This window comes from Lissotriton helveticus, chromosome 4_1 (genome assembly GCF_964261635.1).
Source record: "Lissotriton helveticus chromosome 4_1, aLisHel1.1, whole genome shotgun sequence".
NCBI classification, from domain to species: Eukaryota; Metazoa; Chordata; class Amphibia; order Caudata; family Salamandridae; genus Lissotriton; species Lissotriton helveticus.
Window position 1 is genome coordinate 1,524,819,059 of NC_136063.1, and position 18,083 is coordinate 1,524,837,141.

The following is an 18,083-nucleotide window of genomic DNA, read 5'->3' on the forward strand; positions in this document are numbered from 1 at the left end:
CGTTAGAGAAGAGGTCGAGAGGCTCCAAGTACAGAGTTTTACACATGTTAATGGCCTATAGATATGGTGGAGTCGGGAATTTGAGGCCCACTGTAGGATGGTCTGAATGCAGGTGCGAGGGGTCCTAATCAGTCGTAATGAATGGAGCTTTGTTCAGTGGCGCCTGGCGCAGGCCTGTAGGAGGTTTCAGGAATTTCAGGGGGTACCAGCGAACTGGAGAAGAAGCCTGGGAACCAAGGTCAACTTTAACGAGGGTCCCGAAGAGTACCATCATGGAGTCTGCCGCCAAATTCGATACCACGTGAGGGGCGTCCCGAGGGGCGTTCCTATCGGAAATGTGATTTTGTATTAGGGAAAGCGACCCGGGGATGAGGCAGAGCAGATGATTTTGGAAGCCTAAGAGAGCGGTGGGGTAGGCAGATAGGCTGATCACAAGAGACCTATTTACAGAAGAGACAAAGAGAAGTGCGTGATCTTCTTAGGAAGACACCACGGCTGACACCTTTTGGGGTAAAGATCTTGTTAAGTAGGGATGTCACTTAGTCTAGTGTAGGGACAGACTAACCTGAATTTTCTTTTCTGTAATGACTCTTAAGTTGCAACTTGTATCCATTCTTGCAACTCTGATGATTTTCGAACTTGTACTTATTATTCTGTTTTGTAGACTCAGATTATTCAAAGAATATATGTTTATAGTGATACCAGTGTACCTTTTAAACCTTATCTTGAGAAGTTTGTATCTTCAATTATCTTTGACTTTATATTAAATCTTTAAACTTTATCACTGGTCAGTGGTTATTTAGAGTGGTGTAAGTTCTTAACTGATTGACCTAATAGTAGATTGCCTTTTACTCAATGACAGGTACCAACGATTCAGTCGACCTGGTTTGGGATCTGGTGAGGTAACTAGAGACCAGGAATCCCGCGTTAACAGTTGGTAGCAGTTTAGGATGGTTATCTTCCTGAGGAAGGTAATCTAGATAGGTTAGTTTACCCCAAGGCCCCTAGACATCGAGAGACGAGCAGCGGAAGAATCGTGCGCCGAAGGTGCAGACGGGGCAAGAAAAGCAGCAGTATCGGAGGAGAGTGAGTATAACAAGGGTCATGCGTGAACAGATTGCGGTGTTTGTGTGGTAATTGGATTGTAAAGTGTTGCGGAGTTGAATGCCTGTAGAGTGATTGAGAGAAGGTTGTAAGCGCGCGCAACCTGGTAAACTGGTTACCTGGTAAACAGGTGAACTGGTGAATCTTAAGTTCAGGCCAGAGCTTAAGTGGTTTTGGGTGTATCGAACATCCAGAGTAGTTGTCGACCATAGTACGGAAGTCATGAGGTACCATTGACCGCCGTGGAACCGAGATAGGGGGAGTGCAAGAGTGAGTGTGTGAGTAACGGACGCTGGTCGAAAGTTATTGTGTGTAAGTAACCTATCAGAGAAGGCGATTGTCTGGACGTAACGGAAAGACATTTCGTCAAGTTAAGGTGACAACTACAGAAAGACTGTGGGCGTACAGTCAAGAAAGGTGATTGCTTGGACAGAAGTAATCATTTTTCAGAGTATGAATGGGATGCACGCATGACCGAGGAGACGAGCTGAAAAAGGAGGGGAACTGCTGCGAAGGGGGACGAGTGACGTCGGTTAGAGCCGCGCTGTGATTGAGCGGTTGGTGTGACGTTAGCTAGAGCCGCGCTCTGGTTGGGCGGCTAGAGTGACGTCGGAGGACAGCCGCGATCGGATAGGCCAGTTAGTGAGAACAGCGCGGTGATTGGTAGATTGTCATCAGGAAGTAAACAAACGCGGAGAAAAGAGAAATCATGAAGTGCTTTAAGTGTTTGAAAGGGATTTTTAAAAGAAAAAGAAGTGAACATTATTACGGGGAAGAGGCACCGCCGGAGGGTACACCAGCTCATTATATGGCAGCGAATGTGGGGTTGCATACGATATTATGGATTGGGGCTTGGAATAAGCTTACGGAAGGAAATGAAGAAATGCAGTTCCCTAAGTATGGGACGTTTAAGTTAGAAGTGTTACATAGGTTAAAAGCAACCATGTCCTTGTTGAAACCCCCGCCTAGACCAACCCAGTTTGAGGCCCTTAATGCATGGATTAGGGCGGCGCACGACAGGAATTTGAACAGGCGTCAACAAAGATTGACTCGTTCGGTAAGAGCAGAGCGAGATTCTAAATGGGACGAAGAGGCAAAGAGATGGAGGGTACAGGCTATTGAGGTAGAGAAGTTGTATCCAATGAGGGAGGTGGTAGGTGGGAGGAACCTCATGGAAGAGGATGAGGAGAGCGATTCGGAGGACAATGTGATAAACAGATTGTTGATAGACAGACCACCTCAGAGAGTTGGGGAAATTGAAGATAGAGGACTAGCAAGGGAAGATGGGACTGCCATAGAGGGGTTTACAACACTCCCTATATCGGAATGGACACCTATCAAAGGCGAGGAGACACCTCAAAACAACACAATACAGAGTGTAGTGGGAAGGTTTGTGGTACAAAAGACGCCAATCACCGAAAAGGCTGAGTCTTTTGGATTACCGGATGCCCTTCAAGTACCTGTTACCATAGGACCTATAGTGTCGATTTACAATCCAGATCATGGGAGAGGGGAAGAGCAGGCACGGTTAGATAGAGAAAGGATTGAGATGGAAAGGAGGAATAACACGACAAATGCATGGAAGCAATTGCCAGGATCGGTAACGTGGAACACCCCATTCGATACGACTGTGGGTCCCAACACAGGACAGGGAGGTCAGAGAGGACCGATGGACCTGAGGGGACCGCGGCCGAAATCTTATACAGAATTAAGAGCAGATTTGAGAGAATGGGAGTGGTCCACGGTAACTCCGAGTAATAGGTCAAGAACAGAACCCGAGTGGGAAAACCGAGGTAACGGGACTGTATCTCATTGCGGGGCTAGCGAAAGCAGTCAGGGGCGAGAGGGTCAAAGTCAGGAGAATGGAAGAGTTACACGTCCTATAGATCGGAGGGAACAGCAGGAGCAGAATGGTAGGAGTATGGAGTGTGAGGAGATGTCTCGCCTCATGCAAAACGAGGGAGACCAAAGAACACAAGAGTACAGAGATAGGTTTAGGTGCACTCATCACGCACCTGGGGAAGATGTACAACACTGGCAAAGAGGGAACAGTGAAAGATCACGTCATACATCAAGTGATCAGAGGTCACAGATGCAGGGAGAAGAAAGAGGGAGTAACGGAATGCCTTACCATGCATCCCGAGAACCCAGACAGGATGGGGAATGCGGGGCTATGAGGCGCGAAGGAGTGTTTCACCATACACCCCGAGAAGATGGAAAGGCATGGGACCTAGAGAGATGGGAGCATGGGAGGACTCCACATAACACACCAGAGCCTAGACGTAGAACTAGGAGCTGGGATGAGAGAGAGGCTGAAGGAGCACCGAGAGCCGAAGTACTGAAAGCAGCTATAAAGGTTAAAAGGCTTGATGTCTCCAGCCTAAAATCCGATCTAGACGAGATTATAGAAGGAACGGTGCCTTTAGAAAGGATTGATTTGTACGAACAAGATGAACTGCTATTTATAGCAAAGGATATTACTAGAAAGGCCAGAGCAATTCATGAGAAACTGTCTAACCTGGCAGACAGGTACATGGTAGATTTGTCCAGAACAAAGACGTTACAGAGTAACCATAGGTTGCAGTACTCAGACCAAGACGTAGATGAGAAGAGAACTACAGGATTAAAAACACACATAAGAGAGTTGATATCGGGGATAAGGGTGTGGAGAGATCTGGACAAATGGGAGGAGAGATGGTCCAAAAGGGGCACAGTTAGACGGAGTACAAGTGTGATGTCTCCAGAGGGAAGGGTAATGCAGATGGAGGCGTTCCCTTTGCGAGAAATATCGAACGGAAATTATGTACATGTGCCCTGGAGTAGGGGAGATTTAGCTGCATTTACCAACTAATTTCCGAAGTTAAGGGAGAATCCAGTTGAGTGGTATAAGCAGGTAGAGAGGTTTGTAAAGATCTCCAAAGTATTGTGGATTGATTTGAACACTTTGTTTGACATTGTGGTTCCAGGGGATTTGTGGGTAACTTGCAAGATTAGTGTCCAGTGGCCAAATGTAGAACCTGAGAGGAATGCTAGAACTAATGGACCGTCGGACAGTGTCATGGAGAAATATGAAAGAGTAATAGCCTGGCTAAAGGATAAAGTGCCTCCACAAGATATAGATTGGGTAAAAATAGACCGAACAAGACAGGAACCCAAAGAGACAGTTCATGAATTTTATGAAAGATTACTGAAAATATTCAAACAATATAGTGGACTCGATGTAATGGATCCCAAAGACATAGGACAGTTTGTGTCAAAGTTCGTTTTGGGGCTGAGACCAGATATTTGTTTGATGATTCAACAACATTTAATCTGTTGGCAAAACAAACCACTAGATGAGATCCTGCGATATGCAAGATACTGCAGTGACGAAATAGATTCTAAAAAGAAAAATCTAAAGGAGAAGCTGATGGTGGTGCAAATGCAGTCAGCCGGAAAGGGCGGACAACAGAAACAGGGGATGGGACGAAAGTCGAATGGTCAGAACAAGGATAATGAAGAAGGGCAGAGACCTAGAGTAGACTTTGCCACTTTAAAGAAGACGACAAAGTGCCACCAGTGTCACCAGGTGGGACATTGGAGACGCGAGTGTCCCTTTAACCCTGAAAATGGAGAGCTAGAATTAGAAGAGCAAGTTCAAGAGGTTCCAGCTCAAAAGACGACAGTCCCAGGAAGCAAGGTGGTAAAAGGGGGGACTTCGGCTCCAAGAGCTCAGTTTCCACAGCCACCGAAAATCGCGACAGGGGGAAAGGTCTTTAAACAGATGCCTCTTTTTATTGAGGAAGAAAAGTGTTATTATATTGATCCATTGACGGGACAACGTGTGAGTAAAGAAGAGGACTGTACCCTCGGGGCAGTTCTAGAGGTGGATCAAAGGGGGCCATTTGTTGAGGCTGAAGAGGCAGGATGTCCTACAACGTTCTTGGTGGATACTGGAGCTACTCGATCAACTCTGAGATCAGTGGTGGTTCCAGATTTACCGATGTCAGTGGAAACAATTCAAGTGGTAGGAGTTGCAAACAAAAGGATGACTAGTCCCTTGACTGAACCAGTATCCATGAAAATAGGAAACCATATGAATGAACATCAGTTTGTAGTATGTGATTCGAGTCCTGTATGTCTGTTAGGAAGGGATTTGTTATGCAAATTGAACTGCACAATATACTGCACCCCGCAAGGAGTGGAGGTACAGACTACAGACGATGACGCTACCTTCAAGGTAGCCAATTCAAAATCTTGCATAGAACTTTATCCTACTCTGACTGTAGAAGATCTTCCCCAGGACTTACGAGATGCTGTGGCGTCAGGGGTATGGGATTTCACAGGCGAGGAAATAGGATTGATCAAGGGGGTAGAACCAGTGAAAATAATGGTAAAGCCAAATGCCGAGTATCCCAGAACGCCTCAATACAAATTGTCCCAGGAAACGATTGCAGGAATAAAACCTGTGATCGAGTCAATGATTCAACAAGGAATACTACAAGAAATCGTGGGAAGTCCTTGTAACTCCCCGATTATGGGTTTGCAGAAACCTAGTGGGAAATTCAGAATAGTTCAGGACCTTCGAAAAATTAACAATATAGTTGTCTCATGTTGTCCAGTGGTACCGAATCCATCAGTGATACTGTTTCAGATACCATGCCAAGCAGAATGGTTCACAGTGATAGATCTTTGCCAGGCCTTCTTTTCAATCCCATTGGATGAAGAAAGCAGGTATCTTTTCGCTTTTAAAATGGAAAATCGCGTCTTAACATGGTGTCGAATCCCACAAGGATTCACAGACAGCCCATCAATCTTCAACCAGTTGTTGAAGAAGAATCTCGAAAATCTAGTACTGCCGCAGAATTCGGTTCTGGTTCAGTACATAGATGACCTACTTGTTGCGTCAGAGACCGAGGAAGCTTGTAAAACAGATTCCATTGCCTTGTTGAACCATTTAGCTGAAAATGGACATAAGGTATCTCCGAGCAAGTTACAGTACTGTTTGACAAAAGTACAGTATTTGGGGCACCGGTTAGAAAAGGGAAAGCGTAAGGTGTCTCCAGATAGGATTGAGGCGATAATGAAGATGAATGCGCCCACGACACAGAGAGAAGTTAGGATGTTCCTAGGAATGGTTGGTTATTGTCGACAGTGGATAGTTAACTTTTCACTGAAAGCAAAGCCCTTACAGAAACTGACGCACAAGGAGGTGAGTGATCCGGTACCATTGGACGATGAATGCCTAGTGGCATTCCTGCAGTTGAGAGACGACTTGTGCCGTGCTCCGGCTCTGGGGATGCCCGATTACGAGAAATCTTTTTCACTTTACTGCTGTGAGAGAGAGGGATGTGCTTTGTCAGTCTTGGCACAGACCCATGGAAATGCCCGTAGACCAGTTGCCTACTTTTCGGCTACATTAGATCCGGTAGCCGCAGCGGTGCCCGGATGTCTCAAATCCGTTGCTGCAACGGGTGTCAGCATTGAAAGGTGTGAGAGTATTGTCATGGGACACCAGTTAGTGGTGTATGTACCACATTCAGTAGAATTGTTAATGACCAGGACCAAGACGCAGCATCTGACCAATAGTAGGCTCACGCGCTACGAGCAAGTTATCCTTGCTGCGGAGAACGTGACCCTTAAGAGATGCTCTGTCTTGAACCCTGCTACTCTGATGCTACTACCAAGTGTAATAGAAGGCGAAGATTGTGAAGACCACGATTGCCTTGATGTGACTGAGCTATGCACGAAGCCCAGACCAGATATCGTGGATGAGCCGTTGACTGACCCTGATGAAATTTACTTTGTCGATGGCTCATGTTTAAGAGACGATACTGGTCGGTTGAGAGCAGCTTATGCTGTTTGTACCATTACTGGAGTTGTGGAAGCCGCTTGCCTGGAAGGAGTACATTCCGCACAGGTAGCAGAAATCATTGCATTAACTCGTGCCTGTATAGCGGGAAACGGAAAGAGAGTCACCATATACACTGACAGCCAATATGGTTTCGGTGTGGTTCACGATTTCGGGCAATTGTGGTCTCAGAGAGGTTACATGACCTCTTCTGGTTCGCCCATTCGAAATGGAGAATTTGTTGTTGGAAGCATTGCAAGGTCCAGCCGCCATTGCTATTGTAAAGTGTGTAGCTCACACTAAGAATACAGATTTTGTGTCACAAGGTAACCGATATGCTGATGAAGTCGCCCGCTATTGTGCGGAGCAGGACTATTCCTTCACAAAGGTAGAAATAGATGGGGCGGAAGAGAAGACAGAATTGAGCATGATGTTGGAAACAGTAGTCACTTGGGAGGATCTAAGAGTGATGCAGGAGAACGCACCCGAAACAGAGAAAAAGGCATGGGAAATAGCAGGTTGCGTGAGAAGCGAGATGGATTTTTGGATTTCAGTAGAGGGGAGGGCTGTGTTACCTGAGGAACTAGCGAATCCCATGGCAAGACAAATACATGGTCCAGTACACCTAGGAAGGGATGCTATGCTGAGAGTGTTTAGACAGACTTGGTATTGCCCTAAATTTAGGATAGCAGCAGAATCAGTGTGTAAGCGATATGTTACCTGCCAACAGTTACACATAGGGAAAAGAACACCAGTTACACTGAGTCACATTGGGAGGTCTGGGGGGCCTTTCGTTAGAATGCAATTAGACTTTATTGAAATGCCAAAAATCAACCGCCTTAGGTATGTTTTGGTGGTTGTATGCATATTTTCCAGGTGGGTTGAAGCATACCCTACACGCAGGTGCGATACACTCACAGTAGCCAAACTGTTGCTCAGGGAGTTGATACCACGCTTCGGGGTGCCTGCCTCTCTGGAATCGGACAGAGGAACACATTTTAACAGCGAAATTGTGAAGATGTTGTGCTCTGCATTAAAGATCGATCAAAAACTGCATTGTAGTTATCGACCAGAAGCCTCAGGGATTGTGGAACAAGTAAATGGCACTCTGAAGAGTCGACTAGCTAAAGTCTGTTCATCCACATCTTTGAGTTGGCCAGATGCTCTTCCTTTAGTACTCATGAGCATGCGTAGCACACCTGACAGGAGGACAGGTCTCTCTCCACACGAGGTTCTGATGGGGAGGGCCATGAGACTTCCTACGGTTCCAACTGCTGCCCTATTGAATATTACAGATGATCTGATCTTGGATTATTGTAAGGGACTGTCTGACGCCATCCATTCTGTGTCCCTTCAGGTGCAGGCGGCTGAAGTTCCATCATCACGGAACCTGTGTCATGATCTGTGCCCAGGGGACTGGGTGCTGATCAAGAAGCACGTCCGGAAGAACTGCCTAGATATACGTTGGCGTGGGCCCTTTCAGGTAATCCTGATCACGAATACCGCGGTGAAGTGCGGAGGGCTGCCAAATTGGATCCATGCATCCCATACTCGAAGAGTTCCAGCACCTCTAGAAGAAACAGCTCCTCTCCCAGACGAAAGTCCAGTTGTGGAAGAAGAATCCCAAGGGGGGACCAGTCAAGCTGTGGGGGTGTCGGAAGAAGTTGGGAACGCATCTGATCCAGAAGAGGAAGGGAGGCAGGACGGCAGTGAGACTGAAGACGAATCTGAAGGAGAGAGCTGCAGTGAATACGACTCAGACACAGATCAGTACCAGAGCGATCAAGAACCGAGTGTGAGGACGAGAAATAGGAGAACAAGGCGTGAAGCAGCCACCTGGCCGGAAAGAAGGAGGAGGCTAAGCTTGAGGTCTGCTCGGGAAGAAACGCTTGCTCCTATATCCGAAGATTCGGATCTGGAAGAAGATACCCAGGATCAAGTCCAGGAAGGTCCAAGAAGATCAAGGAGGGTGCGAGTGCCTAACAGAAGATACTCTACTCCTGATTGGACCTACCTCGTCGCAGATGTCCGTGGGTCACAGAACTGGGAGGGTCAGGGAAGTGAGCCTGATCAGAATTGAACCAATTATAACAGTGCAAATAAGGTTCCTGCTACCAGGAGTGGAGGCCGAAAGGTTGCTGACTCTCAACATCGTCTATCCTCCTCTCCTGAGCGGAATCAGAAAATTGATTTTAGAGACAGTTGTTTCCGGTTTGTTGTTCACAATATCCAATATTGGAGGGAACTCTTCTTCGTTTGGAAATGCTTGAGCGAGTAGTGGAAGTTCTTGGAACGCTCATTGTCTTGGACTAATACCTTGTTGTGAATGTCTTCGAAGGGGGACAGAACTGGGAAGGTGAAGAAAGTGATCTTGGTCAGAACGGACCCCTTTGTAACAGTGGATGTAGAGTTGATAGTACCAGGAGTGTTGATTGAAAAAACATTAACTCTTAATTTTGTTTGTCCTCTTGTTTTGAGCGAAATAAGAAGAATAATCCTGGAGACAGTCGAATTTCCATGTTGTACGAATTGCCCAATATTCGAGGGAATACTTCTTCGTATGGACATTTATGAGGACGTGGTGTCACTTCTTGGAACACTCATAGTTTCAGATTGATAAAAGACTTTTGAAAAGAACTTTGTAAATATTGCTGCAAGATAACCTAGCGCCGAGTGGAAGAAGAAAAAATGGTAGGGACTTCCTTTTAGAGGATGGAGAAGGGCTAGGGTTGTCTATTTCTACAGGACTCTAGAACTGTTTGCGGAGTAAATTGTCAGCTTCCAGGTGTTCAAAGGAGAGACATTGTTCGAAAGAGAGACTTTGTTCGGAGAGAAGGAGACGTTGGAGATAGAAGAACACCAAAACTACCCTGTTTGAGATCATGGAGGCTGGCAAACCGAACCGCAGGGCAAAATGTATAGTTGGCACACTTTTAGGGATAGTGATTTCTCTTATAGTTTTAGTGGTTACTGTCTCATACATAGTGGGACACGAGAGGGATGCAACTGCAGTCAAGGAAGTCAAGGGAATGTCAACACAGAGAACAACTACTGTTGATCATAAGGGAAACATCAATGATAAAGACAAAGTTTTGTTGGATGCGGAAATTAAAAGGTTACATACAGATGAATCACAGGGGAACTTTAGGTCAAATGCTTATGCCAAATTACTTTATGAGTACATTGATGTCATGGAGGCGAAGAATTGCTACGTTTGTATGCAATTACCAGCTTCTGTGGAGGAGGGTATCAGATACCATCATCTTCCATTGACATATGGAATCACATGTAGTTTGTTGTTGAGCATATTTTATGGACGAGATGGGTTCGAGTATTATTTCTCGAATTTTGACTCGACATTACCAGAGGTCCCAAATTACAAGCATCTGAATACATGGGACTATTACAAGAGCGAAGACAGGTTACAGAAATTTTTCATTCCATGGAAAACTTTAGATACATCACATGCCCGAAGAAACAATTTGACTTGTCATGTGTCAGAGATTGAGAAAAAGTTTATAGGGCAGGTGGATACTCGATACAGAAGGCAAAAGATTCAAAAAGCTTCAGGACAATGGGAAACAGATTGGACCAAGGAAGAAAGGGAACACCAAAGGAAGGGTAGCAAGGGTCCAATTGCCTTAGATAAAGAGAAAAGGGGGAAACTATGTATTCATAGAAGTCACTCCTATTATGAGAATTTGTTTGTAGGGGAAGTCAGTTGTGAACATGCTTTCCAATTGGAGTATTACTCCAAGGATTTCTTGATTGAAATGCAAGCAATACCAAATGTATATTTTGTATGTGGAAGAAATGCTTATGTGAAGTTACCAGATAATTGGTACGGATCATGCTATTTAGCAATTGTTTTTCCCAAAATATACCATGCCGAGAAGTTAGAGACAACAAAGAGAGGAAAACAAGCTAGAGGAAGAAGAGATCTAGGCGCTGAAGAAGTGGTTGGGGATGTATTTGGTGTGGTATTTCCCTTTTTGGGATTGATATTGAATGACATCAAGCTTAGAAGATTGGCTACAGTCGTAGATAGGTTGTCTGCCAGTACTGCTAGATCATTAATGCTGGTGGAGGGCGAGATGCAATCGATAAGAGCAATGGTTCTTCAGAACCGACTTGCTCTAGACGTTCTGTTAGCCAAAGAGGGAGGAGTTTGCAAGGCTTTAAAGGTCCAGGAATGCTGCACTTACATTCCGGACAATTCAAAACCTCTAGAGAAGTACATACGAAACATCACTGCAATTCACCACGAAATTGAGGATCTGACAAAAGTAAATGTGTGGGAAAAGGTAGGTCATGGAATGGGTAAGGTTGGAGGTTGGTTTGCCAACCTAGGAAAGGGTATCATTTGGTACATACTGAAACCCATCATTATAATTGTGATTTGTGTAATCACTTTGTGGGGATTGGTGCGTCTGTATCAGTGGTATAGAGCAAACAGGTTGCAGAGATCTATGAGAGAACAGGAGAGAAGACTGACTGCAATGCAGGATACACAATATAAGAGTCTGAAGGCATTGGAGACAATGAAAAGAAGTGGTACTGCCATGACTTCACTTTGAAGGGTCCTACATTTTAGAGATGGTGTTTTGATGGTGATGACTCCTGAAAGTCATCAAAGGGGGGACTGAGAGAGCACAAATCTGAAAAATGTATAAGTGCACCATATTTACAAGCACGTAGTTAGTTTAAATATACTTTGCACAAGAGTGTCTTATACCCAGAAGTGAAATGTATAGAGTGTTTAAGTAGAGTAACAATAACCATAGCAATGTGAAGACTAATGTAGAAATGTAGGAATGAATATGAAAACCTCACGTTCTCATGTTAAGTGATCATGTAAGAGAAAAGTGAAACCTTGCAAACCAGTTAAATTGTGTAGGCCTCATGGCAATTCACAGTAAATATAAAAGTGCTGCTAAATAATGTGAGGTGGGGTTAACATGGTTCTTCCAAAATGTATTATCGAATTTAGTATTGAAATATATGTTTTGTAGATGTGTTGCATTATAGAAACGTGTGCTAGTTAAGAATACTGTTTAAATCAAGTTAAAATGTTTTCAGAGTGCAGGGACCCGCTTCATGTAAATCAAGTAGGCCTGAACAGATAATGTTGTTTCTTTGATCTGCAATGTGCTCGTTAGAGAAGAGGTCGAGAGGCTCCAAGTACAGAGTTTTACACATGTTTTATGGCCTATAGATATGGTGGAGTCGGGAATTTGAGGCCCACTGTAGGATGGTCTGAATGCAGGTGCGAGGGGTCCTAATCAGTCGTAATGAATGGAGCTTTGTTCAGTGGCGCCTGGCGCAGGCCTGTAGGAGGTTTCAGGAATTTCAGGGGGTACCAGCGAACTAGAGAAGAAGCCTGGGAACCAAGGTCAACTTTAACGAGGGTCCCGAAGAGTACCATCATGGAGTCTGCCGCCAAATTCGATACCACGTGAGGGGCGTCCCGAGGGCCGTTCCTATCGGAAATGTGATTTTGTATTAGGGAAAGCGACCCGGGGATGAGGCAGAGCAGATGATTTTGGAAGCCTAAGAGAGCGGTGGGGTAGGCAGATAGGCTGATCACAAGAGACCTATTTACAGAAGAGACAAAGAGAAGTGCGTGATCTTCTTAGGAAGACACCACGGCTGACACCTTTTGGGGTAAAGATCTTGTTAAGTAGGGATGTCACTTAGTCTAGTGTAGGGACAGACTAACCTGAATTTTCTTTTCTGTAATGACTCTTAAGTTGCAACTTGTATCCATTCTTGCAACTCTGATGATTTTCGAACTTGTACTTATTATTCTGTTTTGTAGACTCAGATTATTCAAAGAATATATGTTTATAGTGATACCAGTGTACCTTTTAAACCTTATCTTGAGAAGTTTGTATCTTCAATTATCTTTGACTTTATATTAAATCTTTAAACTTTATCACTGGTCAGTGGTTATTTAGAGTGGTGTAAGTTCTTAACTGATTGGCCTAGTAGTAGATTGCCTTTTACTCAATGACAGGTACCAACGATTCAGTCGACCTGGTTTGGGATCTGGTGAGGTAACTAGAGACCAGGAATCCCGCGTTAACACCAATGCTTGTTATTCTAACCGCAGATACTTCATTACACCTATTGCTAACGCTGTCAGCCATGTTGTGAAGACAAACTGGGATAGTATGAGCAAGGCGCGAACAGTACATTCCATCTTAGTGAGCTTTGAACTTCCATGCTGTGGCCTTGCCAGAAGGTAGTACACTACGGGACAGCATCTCCTGCACGGTAGACCTTGCATCATTTTATTCTAGAGAAGCGTATAATGATTTGGACTCTTTACAGCCCACAGTGTGTGGAGTAATATTTAGACATGTTAATGCTTTTTTCCAAGTCAGAAAATGACAAAACCCACCCAAATTCCCAAATCCCAGAGTTGTTTTCCCTTGGAGGAACTCTCTGGATATACATTTAAAACTAAAAATAATTAGGGTTTTTGGTGAAAGATTAATAATCTGATGTGCTTGGCATTATGTTGTGTAGCAATACTAACTTTGAACCACTTTAGTGTCATTTCTGCGCATCTTTAAAGCTCCCATTTGATACCCTGGTTCTACGTTTGTTATGGTTGTTTTCACTGCATTATTTTCATAGTGGTTTATCATAAACACTATGCCCTACAGTAAACAGTGTGATATCGCTTGCATTGCTTTGTGACAGGATGACATACAAAGTTCACTTTTCTCTGGTATTTAGCGCAATGAAAGTGGTACGACATTGTGACTAAATGTACACATTTGATCATACCGGTGCTGTTTTATGGAAGTCTGGTGGCTATTTGGAACTTTGAGAAAATAGAGGTATGCGCCGTATACGACATACCATTCATTGTAATATTTCCCTAGGAGGGTTCCTCCGAAAACCTTGAGATGTGAAAATATGTAACCATCTGTTTATTATACATTTGAGTGGGGCAGGGAGTGGTGTGTTTCTTGCCAAAGACAGTAGCGTTTTCTAACCGCTTTTAAAAATGAAATATAAATGAACACTTCGGATGCTGAGCAAATCGTCCCTCTGGCGTTGTAAGGGTGCCGTGAACCCCAATGCAAGGACAGGAATGGGTCAACTTCTCTGATGGTTGGGGAGTAAAAGACACTATAATTGCAGTGCAGAGGGCTCGTTACGCCCTGTGCCGCTGCACCTTCTGAACTATTAAGTTACCTCACTGGAAGCCAGGTTTGTTCTTCCTTTGTGTGAGTGTGACCTAGAGTGGCGCTTTTAATGCCAATCCAAATTCTTTGTCTCTCTAAAATTGGGTTAATAGTGTGAAATATGTGCCCGCTGTGACAGCAGACACCCAGGGTGAAAGTCGCCAGATGGCAATAGATCGTTGGAAGGCAGTTATTTAGGTGACTTCTACAGGCGGACTTCAATAACCCCTCCTCCTCCCCAGCGCCCCAGGCACAGCGCCTTTTAGGCAGTCTGTAGTGTAAATGCATCCTGATTATCATTTGCTTTCCTTGGTGTCAGTACTCGTTTAGGCTGATCACATAAGGTCAGGGGACAGCTGCTCCGTCAAGTCAGACCTAAAAAAAAACAATTTTGGCTGTAATAATGCATGTTGTGATGAAAGCTGAGGCAGAGACTCGCCTCCTGTCCATTCACATGGCCCTTCCCTTAATGACAGGAACTCGCTCTCCCCAGCGTTTTCGACGCTTGTAGATATTACAGGCCGTGGCTCGGTTTCCCTGTATGGTTAAAAAAAAAAAACATTCAATTGAAACCGAAACGTTCATAGAATGCATCAACACCATGTTCGAATAATATAAGAAATGTCAGCTGTACTCTCCACGTTGCATTTAGGAAGAAACGCTGTTGTGTTCAATGTCCTGAAAAAGGTCAGCGAAGGATGGCACTGTTATGAATTATGGTATATGAATGAACAATGTGGAATTATTAATTTCTACAGGAGCGGGATTTGTTTGCTTTTGGTGTTTTGAAGCTCATGTTTGTTTGAGGAAATCAGAGTTTAAAAACGAAAGGCACTAATCTCTTGCTCTTTAAGTTCTAGACATGGTCGTTTTTTATGTTTAAATCAAAAGACCTTTTGGCATGCTTGAGATACTGTAAAGAAACATACGGGCATCAGAAGCAAAAAAAAAGACGCTGCGAGGCAAAGAGAGAAAGGGACGCGGGACAGATAGAGAAAAGAAGAAACGGGTAAAACAAGACGGAGGGCATTGCTGTGGGGAGTGGGTAGGAGAAATGCGACACGGCGGGGAGGGGAGGGGGCTGAGCGGGGAGAGCGGCATGAGGGTGTGAAGCAGCAGGGGCCTGAGACGCGGCCGCCTTTGATGTGGTAATGCGAGGTAGGCAGGCAGGCGGCTGGTGGCATTGTGCACGCGCTTTTTAGGGCTTGCGCAATGACCTAAAAAGCACATGCACTGCAAGAAATCGCCAGTGGAATCGCCAGTTAGGTAAACTCTCGATAAGCCCCTATATATTCAGCGCCGGGACACCTCCGCCGGAGGTAGCCGTGCGCTTTATAAGCTTCAAATAAATAAATAAATATATCTCGCTCCCGCTCAATGCGCATGCGCATTGAGATAGGTCGCTCGACCTAAAAAGGAGCTAGGGAATTCTAATTGTGGAGGAGTGTGGCTCAATGGTTAGAGCGGCAGACCCTGATGCAGAGTTCTGGCCAGGGACCAGGGTTCGATTCCCGCCTCGGCGGGGTCTCGGGCTCAATTTCCTCGGACCTGTTAATTCTCGCCTCGGTGCCTATTCTAATCACAGGCCCCACGATGCAACTCTAGGCAATAGCTTGCTTAGCCTCCACACCGGCCCCAACAGCGCTATGGATGCCTGGCTTCATCCTGGGGGTGCCCAGGAGTGGACACTTCACAGGGAAAGCCAGGAGGGGTTCCACAGCGGTATGAGTATCAGCGCCAGGAAGCCGCATAGGCAACACCGCAAGGTGACCGTCTGGTGACAGTGCGCTCTATAAGTACCATGACATTTACATTTACCCTAAGGCTGTGATACATATTCCTTTCTATATATTTCAGATACTAACAAGCTGCCAAAATAAGGGACAGTGTAAAGTTTACAAATTGAGTAACCTATAGTCAAGAAGCTACACACTGAGCGTAGATGTGAAGGTAATAAGAACTTCGATAATGTTAAAGATTGAGCAATCTTAAAGTGAGACATATAGCTATAGGTGAAATCAGGGCCTGATATCTTACTTTTTATCACTTGCAGAGACATTGGCTTTTCATCATTACAATCCTAGAAGTCTCAGGATTGGATAGTTGGTAGGTAACATTTTGGGTGAATTTGTTATCTTTAACTTTGACTACTTACCCAGTCCGGGTCCTCTGTTAACAGTGGGTCTCTTCTTCACAGATTGACCCTGCCATTTTTAGAGTGAGGCTTAAGAGAGAGATTGACAAATCCTCCGAGACGATTCTGTAAGGTTCTTTGTCTGCTGTCTACCTGGATGTGTCTTACATTATCATGACAGGTATTGATAACGTCTCACTTACAAGTATATGCATTCAAGTAATTACGCATTATAGCATCTGTAAGAGGGTGGATGTATTACTACCATCTACCACAGATGGATGGAGATACTTTCCCTCTAAACGAATTTATCATGTGTAGAGATTAAGAGATAGAGGGGAATGTGTTTGCGTGAAAGGGAAGTTGGATATACCACCAGGTTATAAACACTGTTTTTAATGGTTTTATAATCTTCCTTATTTATTGTACACCTTTCATGGGCTAACTGTTTGTTTTGTTTGGTGCACAGACATAATATCGACTCCAAAATATCGTTTGGACAGAATATCGAGTCAAAAATATCGTTTGGACAAAATATCGACAGGACAGAATATAGACAGCCAAAATATCGTTTTTAAGTTAAGTGAAGTAATATCGACTGTAAATAATATAGAAAGTGAAAATATGTAAGTATATAATATAGATAGTAAAAAAATTCGTTTTTATTTTTAGGGTTCAGGGTCAGTTTTGGGTTTTTGGGTAAAGGGGTATTTTTAGGGTTCAGGGTCAGTTTTGGGTTTTTGGGTAAAGGGGTATTTTTAGGGTTCAGGGTCAGTTTTCAGTTTTTGGGTAAAGGGGTATTTTTAGGGTTTAGGGTCAGTTTTCAGTTTTTGGGTAAAGGGGTATTTTTAGGGTTCAGGGTCAGTTTTGGGTTTTTGGGTAAAGGGGTATTTTTAGGGTTCAGGGTCAGTTTTCAGTTTTTGGGTATTATTTTATTATATTTTGTTACTATATATATATGTTTTAATAAATATGAAATAAAAAAATATTTATTTAACTTTGATTAATTATTTAATTATTATAAGTTAATGTAAGTAATTTTAAGTATATTTTAGTAATTAATTATTGATATTAATTTAATTTAACACTGTTTTTAGTAAATACGATATTTTTTACAACTATATTTTTGTAAACGATATTTTTAACTCGATATTTTTGTACTTACCTGTTTGTAGATAGAAACTCGATATTTTGACTGTCGATATTTTGTCAACGATATTTTTGATGGTCGATATTCTGTCCCTCGATATTATTTCAGTGATCCGTTTTGTTTTATTCATGTTTTGTGATTCTGTATATGTTGAAAACTCCATATGGGAGATGTTATTTCTTGTCCTGAAGAAGATGGTGTTTAATCAGTGATATCCACCTAAACGGGTCGCGCAAGAGCAAGAAGGCATACTGTAGATTGTGGAGATATTTGTTACTGTTACTAATTAAGTATTCTGAATAACAATTTCATGTAGAAAAAATGATCTGGATCTAATGTATTTCTTGCAGGTTCTCCCTACTATTAAAAATGTGTGTACATAACGTTTGAATGTTACTCTTGTAATATTGCTTGCTAAATCATAGTATATGATTAGTCATCTTGAGAAATTTTTTATTAGAATAAATATTTTTATAATTGTTAACACTTGGCCTTTGATGGTGGTGGTGTTTTGTTCTGGTGATAGACTGGTTATGATGTGAGTTTTTGCCTGGTTACATAAAGTTGCCCAAAGGGGTTCTTCTTTCTGACTACGGCACATGAGATAAGACATTGACATGTGACAGTTTGGCAGGCGTATCTTCTGCTCTCTCAGAGTGTATTGTT